We start from the raw sequence: 13,581 nt of genomic DNA on the forward strand, positions 1-13,581 counted from the left end.
AAGGACATTAGTCAAGGACACAAATCAGTCAGTTATAGATCATATGTATGAGTTATCAATAGAGATTCAAATTGATACACATATCTTGAAGGTACTACAAGATAACTGGGATAAAACTTTATCCGTAATTTTGAACGTACATCATGATTTTCTTTCTCATTTTGGCATAACCTTATAAATATTTTGACATTTATAACAAAAACAAGGGGGGAAGAAAGTGTAAAAAGGGGGGAAGTATATAGAGGAAGTAAATATATGTATAGCAAGAAAGATTTATAAAAAACAAAAAAAACAAAAAAATAATAAACAATTTTGAAAAACCAAAAATAGAGTTTTTAGTTCATACCAAGTTGTAGAATCTCTGGCACAAACCGAGCCACCAGATTAGGCATATTCAAAGGGGGAGTTTGAGTGAAGAAGTTCATGATAAGTGTTTTGTCACTAATGCCAAAAGGGGAGATTGTTAATCACATGATAAGACATATTGTCAATTAGTTTCAAAATACTTAGTCATTATGAAAAGGTAGTTACAACCGAGTCACTAGTATGCAATGTTAACCAAGCTCACACAGGATCTAAGAAAACAAGTTAACCTTGCCAAAAGTTGTAGTATCAATTGAGTTACAGTGGAAAATGAGTTGACAATTAACATTGAGCTCTAGTGTCAACCAAGTTGACTATGCCTATTAAGCTCCAATGTGAACCAAGTTAGCAGAGTAGTCTTGTTTTAAGGTAATAATCAAGATGGTAGAATAATGCAAGCCAAGTTAGAAGCATCTACCAAGTGATCAGTATGAACTGAGCACCTAGCATTTACCAAGTGGTAGAGCCAACTAAGGACACAGTGGTGACTGAGTGTTTCCAGTATCGCCCAAGTATGATAGTGACTTGAGTTACATCACTGAGATGACTTGGTGATTATTTTTGGAACTATTCATGTTATAGAAAAATCATGAAATAACTATTTGGATGGATATAAGTATAAGATATTTTCTTTGTCCTAAGTGTGTAATATTCATTGTATCATTATTTAAGCATTAGCAAATATGAAAGGGAAGATTGTTTACAAGGCTACAAACATCACAAGGAAAGGAATAGACTCATCTATCATAGTTAGGTGATCAATTTACTTTAAAGGATCTTCATCAGAAATCATAGTTGTATTTTAGAGATCATCCATTGATTCATCTTAACAAGTGTATCAGTCCCAAATCCTTTTATAGGGTGGACCTAATAGTCCTTGTAGAAACTCCTAACAGAGTACATACTTAATTGTATTGTATAAATCCTTTCACAAGGTGGACCTAACAATCCTTATTACTCCTAATAGGGTAAGATCACCAAAAGTGATTATTTGTAAGCCTTAACTGACCAACTTTGTTATTGTAGTAGTGAAGCATTGTGGGTGTCATCCCCACCCCAATTTTACCTTCTACCTATCGCCCAAGAATGATAGTGACTTGAGTTACATCATTGAGATTACTATTCATGTTATAGAAAAATCATGTAATAACTATTTGGATGGATATAAGTATAAGATATTTTCTTTATCCTAAGTGTGTAATATTCATTGTATCATTATTCAAGCATTAGCAAATATGAGAGGGAAGATTGTTTAGAAGGCTACAAACATCACAAGGAAAGGAATAGACTTATCTATCATAGTCAGGCGATCAATTTACTTCAAAGGATCTTCATCAAAAAACATAGTTGTATTTTAGAGATCATCCATTGATTCATACTAATAGGTGTATTAGTCCCAAATCCTTTTACAGGGTGGACCTAATAGTCCTTGTAGAAACTCCTAATAGCGTACATACTTAATTGTATTGTATAAATCCTATCACAAAGTGGACCTAATAGTCCTTATTACTCCTAATAGGGTAAGATCACCAAAAGTGATCATTTGTAAGCCTTAACCGACCAACTTTGTTATTGTAGTAGTGAAGCATTGTGGGTGTCATCCCCACCCCAATTTTACCTTCTACTTATCGCCCAAGCATGATAGTGAATTGAGTTACATCACTGAGATGACTTGGTGATTATTTTTGGAACTATTCATGTTATAGAAAAATCATGAAATAACTATTTGGATGGATGTAAGTATAAGATATTTTCTTTGTCCTAAGTGTGTAATATTCATTATATCATTATTCAAGCATTAGAAAATATGAGAGAGAATATTTTTTAGAAGGCTACAAACATCACAAGGAAAGGAATAGACTCATCTATCACAGTCAGGTGATCAGTTTACTTCAAAGGATCTTCATCAGAAATCACAGTTGTATTTTAGAGATCATCCGTTGATTCATCATAATAGGTGTATTAGTCCCAAATCATTTTACAGGGTGGACCTAATAGTCCTTATAGAAACTCCTAAAAAATTACATAATTAATTATATTGTATAAATTCTTTCACAAGGTGGACCTAATAGTCCTCATTACTCCTAACAAGGTAAGATCACTAGAAGTGATCATTTGTAAGCCTTAACCAACCAACTTTGTTATTGTAGTAGTGAAGCTTTGTGGCTGTCATCCCCACCTCAATTTTACCTTCTACCTTGAGGTATTCTAGGTTACCAAATATTGTGTTATGGTGTTGTTACTTTAATTCTCTAATGTTTCATGCATGCAAGTAGATTAGTCAACTTAATAAAGTGGATTAAGTAAAAGAAGTTTAAGTGGTTCCTAATTCACCCCCCTCAATCACTTAGTTTACATTTCATTTCCAACATTTTCTTGTTAGTTCTATACTCATAATCCCAATATGAAACATCAATAACATATCTACATAACCATCATATGTATCATTTATACAAACAATGCAACAAAGTAAACATTTAGAATCACATATCATGAGAATATAGGTAAGTACATAATAATCAATCCACATAGACATATATACTATGTCATGATATTATAATGTAGACAAAAAACAACCATCCAATGTAGTCAAAAGACAAACATCATGTTTATACTAACAAATAATGAAAATTCTATAGTAATATCAAAGCATATACTATAACTCACACTTGATGGAATGAAATAGCACCTAAATAACATGTCAAAAATATAAGGGCACTACATCCTTCCCCCAAAATATTGGCCTTACTTGTGAAATCCCTAAAAAAAATATGGATAAGACTCTCTCTCATCTATTAAGCCTCCTCTTAGGTGGTTGAGTGCTCAACATTGGGGTCTCATTAGAACCTTACCTGGTTGATGGTTCAACCCCTGAGGGTCAAACCCCAATGTTGGAGTGTATATATGTTCTCTAATACTAACTACCCATCCTAGAACTACAATAAATTCCAATGAAGTACATGTGAAATATCAAAATGATATCTCCTAGGAATGAATACATGAAAAACATCATGAACACAAGATAAGCTGGGTGGAAAGGAAATATGATAAGAAAATAGACCAATATGCTCAAGAATCTCAATAGGAAAAATAAAGAGGGGGGTAACTTGGAACCCTTCCCATATAGCATTGGGATCTTTTATGGTTGCACACTTGGTAGTACTCGATCACCTATAACATATTATCAATTTGACCTATGTGCATCTGCATATTTCTTCTATTTATCCTGAGCTACGAACAAGTTCTCTTGAATCCTTTATACCTATTTATTCATGTCAAAAAACAAAAATGTAACTAATAATACCTTTTCCTCCAACCTATCCCAACTTAAGGATGTACAAAAAGGGAATCCATATAATGCCTGAAAGGGTTCCATGCCATTTGAACTTTGGTAGCCATTATTATAGGAAAACTCTACAAGGTATAGGTAATCTTCCCAATGTTATTATTGATCCATGACATATATAGATAACATATCCTACAAGACCTAATTAACTCTCTTTTTCTTCCCATTTGTGTCTCAATGATATGATGAACTAAAGTTCATTTGTGTTCCCAAAGCCTATTGGATAGACATCCAAAAGTTGGATATAAAGATATGATCTCAGTTTTAGATAATCTTCCTAGGTATACCATGCAAGTGAACTATATCTTTCATTAAAATATGTGTCATAGTCAATGTTGTATAAGAAGATTGTCATGGTGAGAATGTGCCACTTTGGTCAACCAATCCATAATTACCATAATAGCATCATGTCTTCGAGATAATACTAGAAACCTGACAATAAGATCCATGGAGATATATGTAATTTGCATTTATAGACAAGGTGGGGTTGCAAAAGCCCTACTGGATGTTTATGCTTTGCCCTAACCCTTTAGCATTCTAGACAACAAGTAACAAGGTTTGAAGTACCCCTATTCATTCTAGGACAAAGTAAAGTTTTCAAAGGTCATCATACATTTTCTTTACACATGAATGGGTTGAATAATGTACCTAATGAGCTTTTGACATAATCAAAGTATGTAAGTCCTTAGATACTAGAACATAAGTATGACCTATATGTCATAGAAGTCCATCAAAATCTAAGGAATAACCTTCATATCTACCTTCTGATGGTCTTCTAACCCCAAAATTTTCCTTTAAATCCTAATATAAGGCATATGTGGGAAGCTCCAAGATAGTATGATCTTTAAGATCAACACCAAGAGTTATTGCAGACAACTCATGTCTTTATTTGCTTAAAGCATCTACAAATACATTATGTTTTTCCTGTATATACTTTACCTCAAAATCATATTCACATAAGAACTCCATCTAATGTTTTTGTCTGGCATTCAAGTTTTGTTGAGTTTAAATATATTTTATAATGTGATTGTCAATATGAAATTCAAATTTATGCCCTAAAAGGATATGCCTCTACCTCTGGAGTCCGTGGACTACTATTGCCAATTCTAAATAATGAGTGGGATAATTTTATTCATGATCTTTCAATTTCCTTGACTCATATGCAACAACATGACATTTTTATATCAATACTACCCTAATACTTTCTAAGGATGCATCTGTGCAAACCAATACACCAGTAGATAGCTCAAGTACTTACAAGATAGGTGTACTAGTCAATCTTTCTTTCAACATCTAAAAGACAACTTCACTCTTCTCTGACCAAATAAACTTCTTTCCTTTTTTTGAAATGAGGTGATATGATGTGAAATCCAAGAGAAGTCTTGTATGAACCAACAACAATATTCTACCAAGCCCATAAATCTTTGAACCTGTATCACATTTGTAAGTGTGAGCCACTTAAGAATGACCCAGATCTTGGAAGGATCTACATGTATACCTTCTTTAGAGATTTCATGAGCCAAATATTTTATCATTTTTTGAAAGAACTCACACTTCTCCAAGTTTTTTTTATAATTTATTATCTTTAAGGCATTTTAACACCTTCCTCAAAAGTATCATATGCTCTTCTACATTGCTAGAGTAAACTAGGAAGTCATGAAGAAACACAATCACATAACAATCCAAGTATGTATGAAAGACTCAGTTCATTAAACTCATGAAGATAGATGCTGCATTGGTCAAGCCAAAAGGCACTACTATAAACTCATAATGCCCATAACATATTTTGAATGTAATATTGTGTTTATTTTCTTCATGTATCTTTAACTAATGGTATCTATGAGATCAATTTTAGGGAATATCCTTTATCATTGTAATTGGTCAACTAAATCCTCTATCCATGGTAGGGGATACCGATTTCTAACAATGAGTTTATTCAATTGCCTATACAACGCACAAACAAAGGGAACCATATTTTTTCTTAATAAATATAACATGGGATCTTGAAGGGGATACCCTTTCTTCAACAATTCTTTTATTTGCAACTTCAACTCACTCAAATATTGAGTTGTCATCTGATATAGTTTTTTGGATACATACTTTGATCAAGGTACTAAATCAATTCAAAAATTAATATATCTATTTAGAGGCATGCCTAGAATATCTAAGGGAAACACATATGAAAAATCATGTAAGAGGGCATCATTATTTGAGGCTTCTTCTTGATCACGATCCTCTTCCAAATCATCTAGTATTACAACAAAGAACTAACATCCATGTCTTATACACCACCTGTAGTTGCATAACAAAGATCACGTATGATGGGATGAGCCTATGGATGCCAATAATTAATACCATAGCACCGGTATCATTTGTGCATGTATCACTTTATGTTGATAATTTTTATTAGCTTCATGAAAATAAAACCAATGCATCCCTAAAACCACATTATATGATCCCAAAAGCATAACTCGAAGTTCAAAAATGGTAATAATCTTTCCCAAACTCAACACATAATTTTGAACTAGAAAATCTACAAGTACCTTAGCTCTTGACTAACTCAATCATCCACCAATTACCTTTCTTTTCTTTTTGCAGCCCACAATTTACTAACTATAGTGAAATAAATGAATTAAGAGCACCTAAGTCAAATAATATAGAAAAAGAAACTCTACTATACATACTTGAAATTTCAACTATGATGCCTTGATTCTTGACTTGATGATGATCAAATAATGAAAATACAAGATGACACCTTCCAACATCATAAATAGTGGGCTCTGAGGTGGCTTAATGTTGAGTTAAGGTGGCCTAAACTCTCCAGGGCAATGTATTGCATGTGTCCTGGCTACCCACAATAAATGAATGTAATGTCCCAACTTAATGTGACCATTAGGATTAGTAGATTAGCCTATGATAGGAGCTTCCATAGGCTAATTAAGTGATGAGGGAGCTCATTTGGTAGCATTTTTAGGAGTTACTATTTTTTAGTAAGTCAGTGGGAGTCAAGTAATATGGGAATTTCAAGTGTTCGACTCTTTTTGATGAGCTATTATACATGGTATTATGAGTTTGACTCTTAAATGATTTTAATGTCAAAGTTAATTAAATTTATTATATAGTGATAATTAAATAAAAGACTTATTAATTAAGTCACTTTATTATAAAGTTGTTTTAAAAAAGTGTTTTTCATTTATCCCACATTGCTTATGAAAATGAAGTTGACTTCTTGGAGGACTTTATATTCTCTTGGCTAGAATGAGTTGGGGTATGCTTGGATGATATTATTATTATGCTACTAGATTTTTGGGAAATCTAATTGTTGAGCTTGGAGGATGAAACCCCTCTTTGCTAGCATTCTCTTCGCTATTGAAACACACAATTAGGAGGCTTATCGGGTGTTTTCATCGAGGAAATACAGTGGGCTTTATTGGTGATTTTACGCATGATTTAAGAGCTCTGAAGTTTAGGTTATGCAGCTGTGAATAGTGATTTTACTACAGTGCACGTGAATAGTGTTTTTGCTATAGTGCACATGAATAGTGATTTTGCTACAGTACATGTGAATAGTGATTTTTCTATAGTAGGCATAAATAATTTTTTTATACGGTGCGCATGAATTTCAAAGGTTAGCTGTGTTGGTCACAAATATTTCAGAGAGGAGGTTAGTAGTGTTGTTTATGGACAAACTTTTAGATCCCTTGAGGGGTTGGGTCAAGGGGCATGACCCAACTACATTATATAAGGCTACTAAGAAGGCTCATGCCTTAGCACCTTCTTCTTTTAGGAGTAGATTTCAGCCTAGGGATTCACATACAAAGAAGGATAAGGAGAAGGGGAAAAAAACATTTTCACCGAGATGCTCATCCAAAAAGGGTAATAAGTTGGATAATGACACCCTGAATGAGTTGAGGAGGAAGAAGCTATGTTTTCATTGCAGAGAGCCTTGGGACTTAACTCATAAGTGTCTTCTAAAGGATAAGGCAAATCAAAAGGAGTATTTCTCCACAGAGGAGTCAGAGTTCGAGAGGGGGGATCAACACTCTAATTTAGAAAAAGGTAGCACTATAAAGGAAAGTAGCATTCCTAAGGATGAGAAGTCATTGGCATGATTAACGGGGGCTCAAAAGGAAATCACATTTAAGGTTAGAGGTACTATCCATGGGAAGAAAGTGTTCTCACTCATTAACAATAGGGCTACTCATAATTTCATAGATGCACAATGGGTAGCCAAGAGAGGTTTATAGACTAAGGAGCATGTTGGGTTTAGAGTCATGGTAGCTAATGGTGACAAATTATTATGCACTCAAAAGATATCTAATCTTCACATCAGGTTTGGAGATGGCTATGAGTTGAAGGATGAGTTTTATGTAGTAGACATAGGAGATTATGATGTCATCCTTGGCATGACATGGATGGCCTCACTAGTTGAGTTTGCACTCAACAATTGGAGATGAGGTTCCAGCATGAGGGAAGAAATGTTGTACTTAGAGGACTTTCAGATGGGAGTTGTAGAGTAATCTCCTTGAGGAGAATGCAGAGACTATTTGGGCATGATGATGTAGAGTGGGCAGCAGAATGTTTCACTATGCCAACCCCACAGAAGCCATAGGTGAGGAGTCATCCACTAGATATCCAAGAGATACTTGATAGGCATGCTAAATTTTTTGGCAAGATTCTACATGGGGTTCCTCTTGATAGAGGGATAGAGCATGTTATTGAGCTTGAGGAGGGAGCCAAACCAATTATGGTTACTCCCTATTGTCATCCTAAGAAACACAAGAATGAGATAGAGAAGATGATTAAGGATTTGTTGGAGATGGGGCATATCAAGCCTAGTAAGAGCCCCTTTACTTCAACAATAGTATTGGTAAAGAAGAAAGATGAGACAATGCACATGTGCATTGATTATAGGGCATTAAATAAAAAGACCATTAAGAATAGATACCCCATCCTGTGGATAGATGAGCTAATTGATGAGCTGCATGGTGCATGCTTCTTTACAAAGATTGGTTTATAGTTAGGGTATCATCAGTTCAGGATGAGGGTGGAGGACATTAAGAAGACAACCTTTCAGTGTCACTATGGCCAATTCAAGTTCATGGTTATGTCATTTGGGCTAACCGATGCCCCTACTGCGTTCTAGAGTTGCATGACTCAAGTATTTAGGGGGAAGCTTAGGAGATTTGTCTTGATTTTCTTTGATGACATTGTGGTCTTCAATAAGACTTGGGAGGAGCATTTACAACATCTTGAGATGGTGTTGTCCATTTTGGAGAAAGATTCACTATATGCCAAGGTATCTAAGTGCAAGTTTGGGTTGACTGAGTTATTATACCTTGGGCATATCATCAGTGTAGATGGAGTTCGAGTAGATCTCAAAAAGATTAGAGCTATTGTTGATTGGCCTACTCCTACAAACCTCACACAAATTAAGGGGTTCTTTGGTCTCTATGAGTTTTATAGGAGATTTGTTAAGGGATTTTCACAAATCACTGCACCCTTGACAAACCTTACTAGGAAAGGGGCCTTCGTATGGACAAGGGAAACTTAGAGATGCTTTGATCATTTCAATAAGGCAATGCCATCATGTCTAGTATTAGCTCCACCAGACTTCACAAAGCCATTTGAGCTTCATTGTGATGCATTAGGTGATGGGATTGGGTTAGTCTTGATGCAAGAGAAGCATCCTATTACTTTTGAGAGTGGGAAGCTCCATGGAATGGAGAGGAGCCATTCCATCTATGATCGAGAGATGTTGGCCGTTATGCATGCATTGGCCAAGTTTCAGTCCTACCTAGTTAGGGGGAAGTTCATTATCAAGAATGATCACAATAACATCAAATACATCATGAGACAATGTGACTTGAATGATAAACAATAGAAGTGGATTACGAAGTTTTAGGCTTAGACTTTGACATTGAGTATGTCAAAGGTAAGAAGAATATGGTGGCAAATACTTTATCTAGGAGACCTCATATTTGTGCTCTAGCTGAGATTACAAGAGATTGGAGAAATAATATTATAGTAGAGTACACGAGGGGCACTTGGGCTTCTAGAGTGATTGCAGGTACCATATAGGATGATCATTATGTGGTGATGGATGGATTGATCAAGTTCCAGGGTAGAATATATTTGATTCCTTCATCACAGTATAGGGAGGTAATATTGAAGGCATTTCATGATGCACCTATACCTGGACATCCAGGGGTCTTTAAGACCTATAGTTAGATCCATAAGCGGTTCACATGGAAAGGGCTCAAGAATGATGTTCAGAAGCATGTTATGGAGTGTGTAGTTTGTCAACAGAATAAGGGAGAGCACACATATCCTCCAGGGTTGTTACAACCTTTGCCCATTCTAGATAGGAAATGGGAAAGTATTTCTATGGACTTCATCACCGGATTACCATGAGTATAGGGGAGAGATTACATTTATGAGGTAGTTGACCGATTGATGAAGTTTACTCACTTCTTTGCTATTCCATCCACCTAGACAGCAACATAGGTGGCCGATCTTTTCTTTAGAGAGATATTTAGGTTACATGGGCTACCTAGTTTCATTGTTAGTGATTGAGATAGTAAATTTATGAGTTCTTTTTGGTAGGAATTGTTTGGTTTGTGTGGCATAGATCTTACACCTAGCACTAGTTATCATCTATGGATAGATGGGCAGATGAAGATTGCAAATAAATGGGTGGAAGGATATCTAAGAAACTATGTGACTACACAACAAAGAGCTTGGGTCAAATGGCTACTTATGGGAGAGTACTATTATAACACCACTTATCATATGTCCATCAAGATGACTCCATTCATGGCACTGTATGGTTATGAAGAACCTAGATTCATGGATTTGGTCTTGGGGGATAGTAGAGTGCCCAAAGCCAAAAAATTCTTGTATGATAGTCAGAATATTGTGAGGGTGCTCAGAGAGAATATATAGTAGGCCCAGAATTAGCAAAAAATGTATGCTAATTAGTACCAGATAGAGTGCAACTTTAAGGTTGGGGATATGGTTCACTTGAGGCTACAACCATATAGATAGTCATTGCTCAAGAAGAGCAAAGCAGAGAAGTTGAAGCCTATATTTTATGGTCCCTACAAAGTGATTCATAGGGTGGGTGAGGTTGCCTATGAGTTAAGCTTCTAGAGGGCAGTCAGGTACATAATGTGTTTCATGTGTTGAGGCTTAAGAAAGCCATTGGTTAGAGAGTTGTGCCTTCTATAGATTTTCCACCACTAGATGAGGAGGGGAAGCTCGTATTGATTCCTGAGGCTATTCTAGATACTGAAGAGAGGACTATTAGGAAAAGGGTAGTTAAGGATTACTTGGTTAAGTGGAGAAACCTACTAGAGGAGGATGCTACTTGGGAAAAGGAGTAGGTATTGTAGCATCAAGAATTGAGATTGCTTGAGGACAAGCAATTTCAAGGGGGGTGGACTGTAATGTCCCCTACTTAATGTGACCATCAAGGTCAGTAGATTAGCCTATGATAGGAGCTTCCATATGTTAATAAAGTGATGAGGGAGCTCATTGGCAGTATTTTCAAGAGTTACTATTTTTTAGTAAGTCAATGAGAGTGAAGTGATATGGGGATTTTAGGTATTTAGCTTGGTAGATTTGGTTAAGCTATCATACATGGTATTTTGAGTTTGACTCTTATATGATTTTAATGCCAAAGTTAATTTACTTTATTATAAAGTGATAATTAAATAAAAGACTTATTAATTAAGTCACTTTATTATAAAGTTGTTTAAAAAAAAAGTGTTTTTCATTTATCCCACATTGCTTATGCAAATGAAGTCAACTTCTTGGAGGACTTTATATTCTCTTGGCTAGAATGAGTTGGGGTGTTCTTGGATGATATTTTTATTATGCTATTGGATTTCTAGGAAATCTAATTGTTGAGCTTAGAGGATGAAACCCCTCTTTGCTAGCATTCTCTTTACTATTAAAAGACACAATTAGGAGGATTATTGGGTGTTTTCATTCAGGAAACACAGTGGGATTTATTAGTGATTTTACACATGATTTAAGAGCTCTGAAGTTTAGGTTATGTAGCTATAAATAGTGATTTTACTATAGTGCATGTGACTGGTGTTTTTGCTACAGTGTGTGTAAATAGTGATTTTGCTACAGTACATATGAATAGTGATTTTGCTATAGTGCATGTGAATAGTGTTTTTGCTACAATGTTGTGAATAGTGTTTTTACTATAGTAATGTGAATAATGTTGGTACAGTATGCAAACAATATTGCATTGAGTTTCTTGTACACTCTAGTTGATAAAAGTTTGGAGGGGCTGCCATTTCATCAACATATCTCTTCGTCATCTACTCCCAGGTTTCTTCCATCATACTATTCATTTTTGGGCATTGTAATTATTAAATACTAGTCTGAACATTTGCTGCAGCCTATAAAAAAATTGTATGTAAACATTTCTATTGCAAAATCAATATTTTATCAGCAAATAAGGAGGTTCTAGACTTTTCCTATTTATCGCTGTATGTTTGCTATGTGTTTGTCAAAATGCCATGTTGAAAATAACACTCTAATTGATAATACTTAGTAATCTGCAAGTCTCCTTAAAAAATTAAGAAAGTAGTGGTTATTACAATGAATTCTATTATCTTATGAATATCCCAGTGGTGCATTTGATTGCTATAAACTATCTCCAGAATTAGGCCTAGAATATTGAGAAATTTGGTTATATTGATGTGCAATTTTGTTTATGGATTTGCTTGTGTCTAGTTTTTTCATCAACTTTTTGGATCACACTCCATGATCTATCATCAGGATGATAGAGTGCAAGAATAAAATAGTAAAATATGCAGGCCTATTTGACCAAGGGGGAATAAAAGGAGAAACTAGGAGGAAGGGTAGCACGAAAAACAAAGTAAAGAAAAAGAAAAGAAAAGAAAAGAAAAATATATAGAAAATAATCTAAATGCAAAGAAACCTAAAACATAGTTAAAAAATGGTAGGCTAGAACAAACCAACAAATGAAAATAAATAAAGTAAAGCATACAGAAACTTACCCACACAACTATAACTTAAAAACCTAACATAAAACAATAAAATAAATAATAATATAAATAAAAAGAACTATATATATATATATATATACATATATATATATATATACATATATATATATATACATATATATATATATATATACATATATATATATATATATATATATATACATATATATATATATATGTATGTATGTATGTATGTATATGTATATGTGTGTGTATATATATATGTATATATGTATATATATAAACCTATACACATATGAATCATCATATATGTATGTCTAAATATGTTAATCCCAATAAACATATTAATAAACAATATCTATATTTATACACAACTATACATATATAAATATAAATAGATAAATATTTTCATATATGTATACCCATAAATGTATATAAATATATAAATTATTGTAAGATTTGATGAGAAACAAATCTACTAAGCCCAAGAAACTTGTATCCAAAAAAAAAGTATAAGGGATTTTCTATGACAATATCCAAGATTATATTATCAACCAAAAGGAATGAATCAAAAGTACAATAGATCAATCCTTATAGAAGGAGATCAAAAAACCTAATAGGAAAAAAAGCATTTAATAATTAATTTAATTATAAAATGACTAATGCAAGTGCATGAAGCTGAAATCTTAATAAGGATGTAAATTTAATTTAGTTAGTACAATTAAATTTATACTTTACTCTAACACCCACCTTAAGATGAGCAACAATGCACCTCCAAACAATGCAAAAAGAAATCAAAGGAACTATAATGCTGAATGCAAACTTTGGTCTTGACGACATGGCTTGATGAGGTACCCAATC

This window comes from Cupressus sempervirens, chromosome 7, assembly GCF_028749045.1.
Source record: "Cupressus sempervirens isolate cs-2001-9-10 chromosome 7, ASM2874904v1, whole genome shotgun sequence".
Lineage (NCBI taxonomy): Eukaryota > Viridiplantae > Streptophyta > Pinopsida > Cupressales > Cupressaceae > Cupressus > Cupressus sempervirens.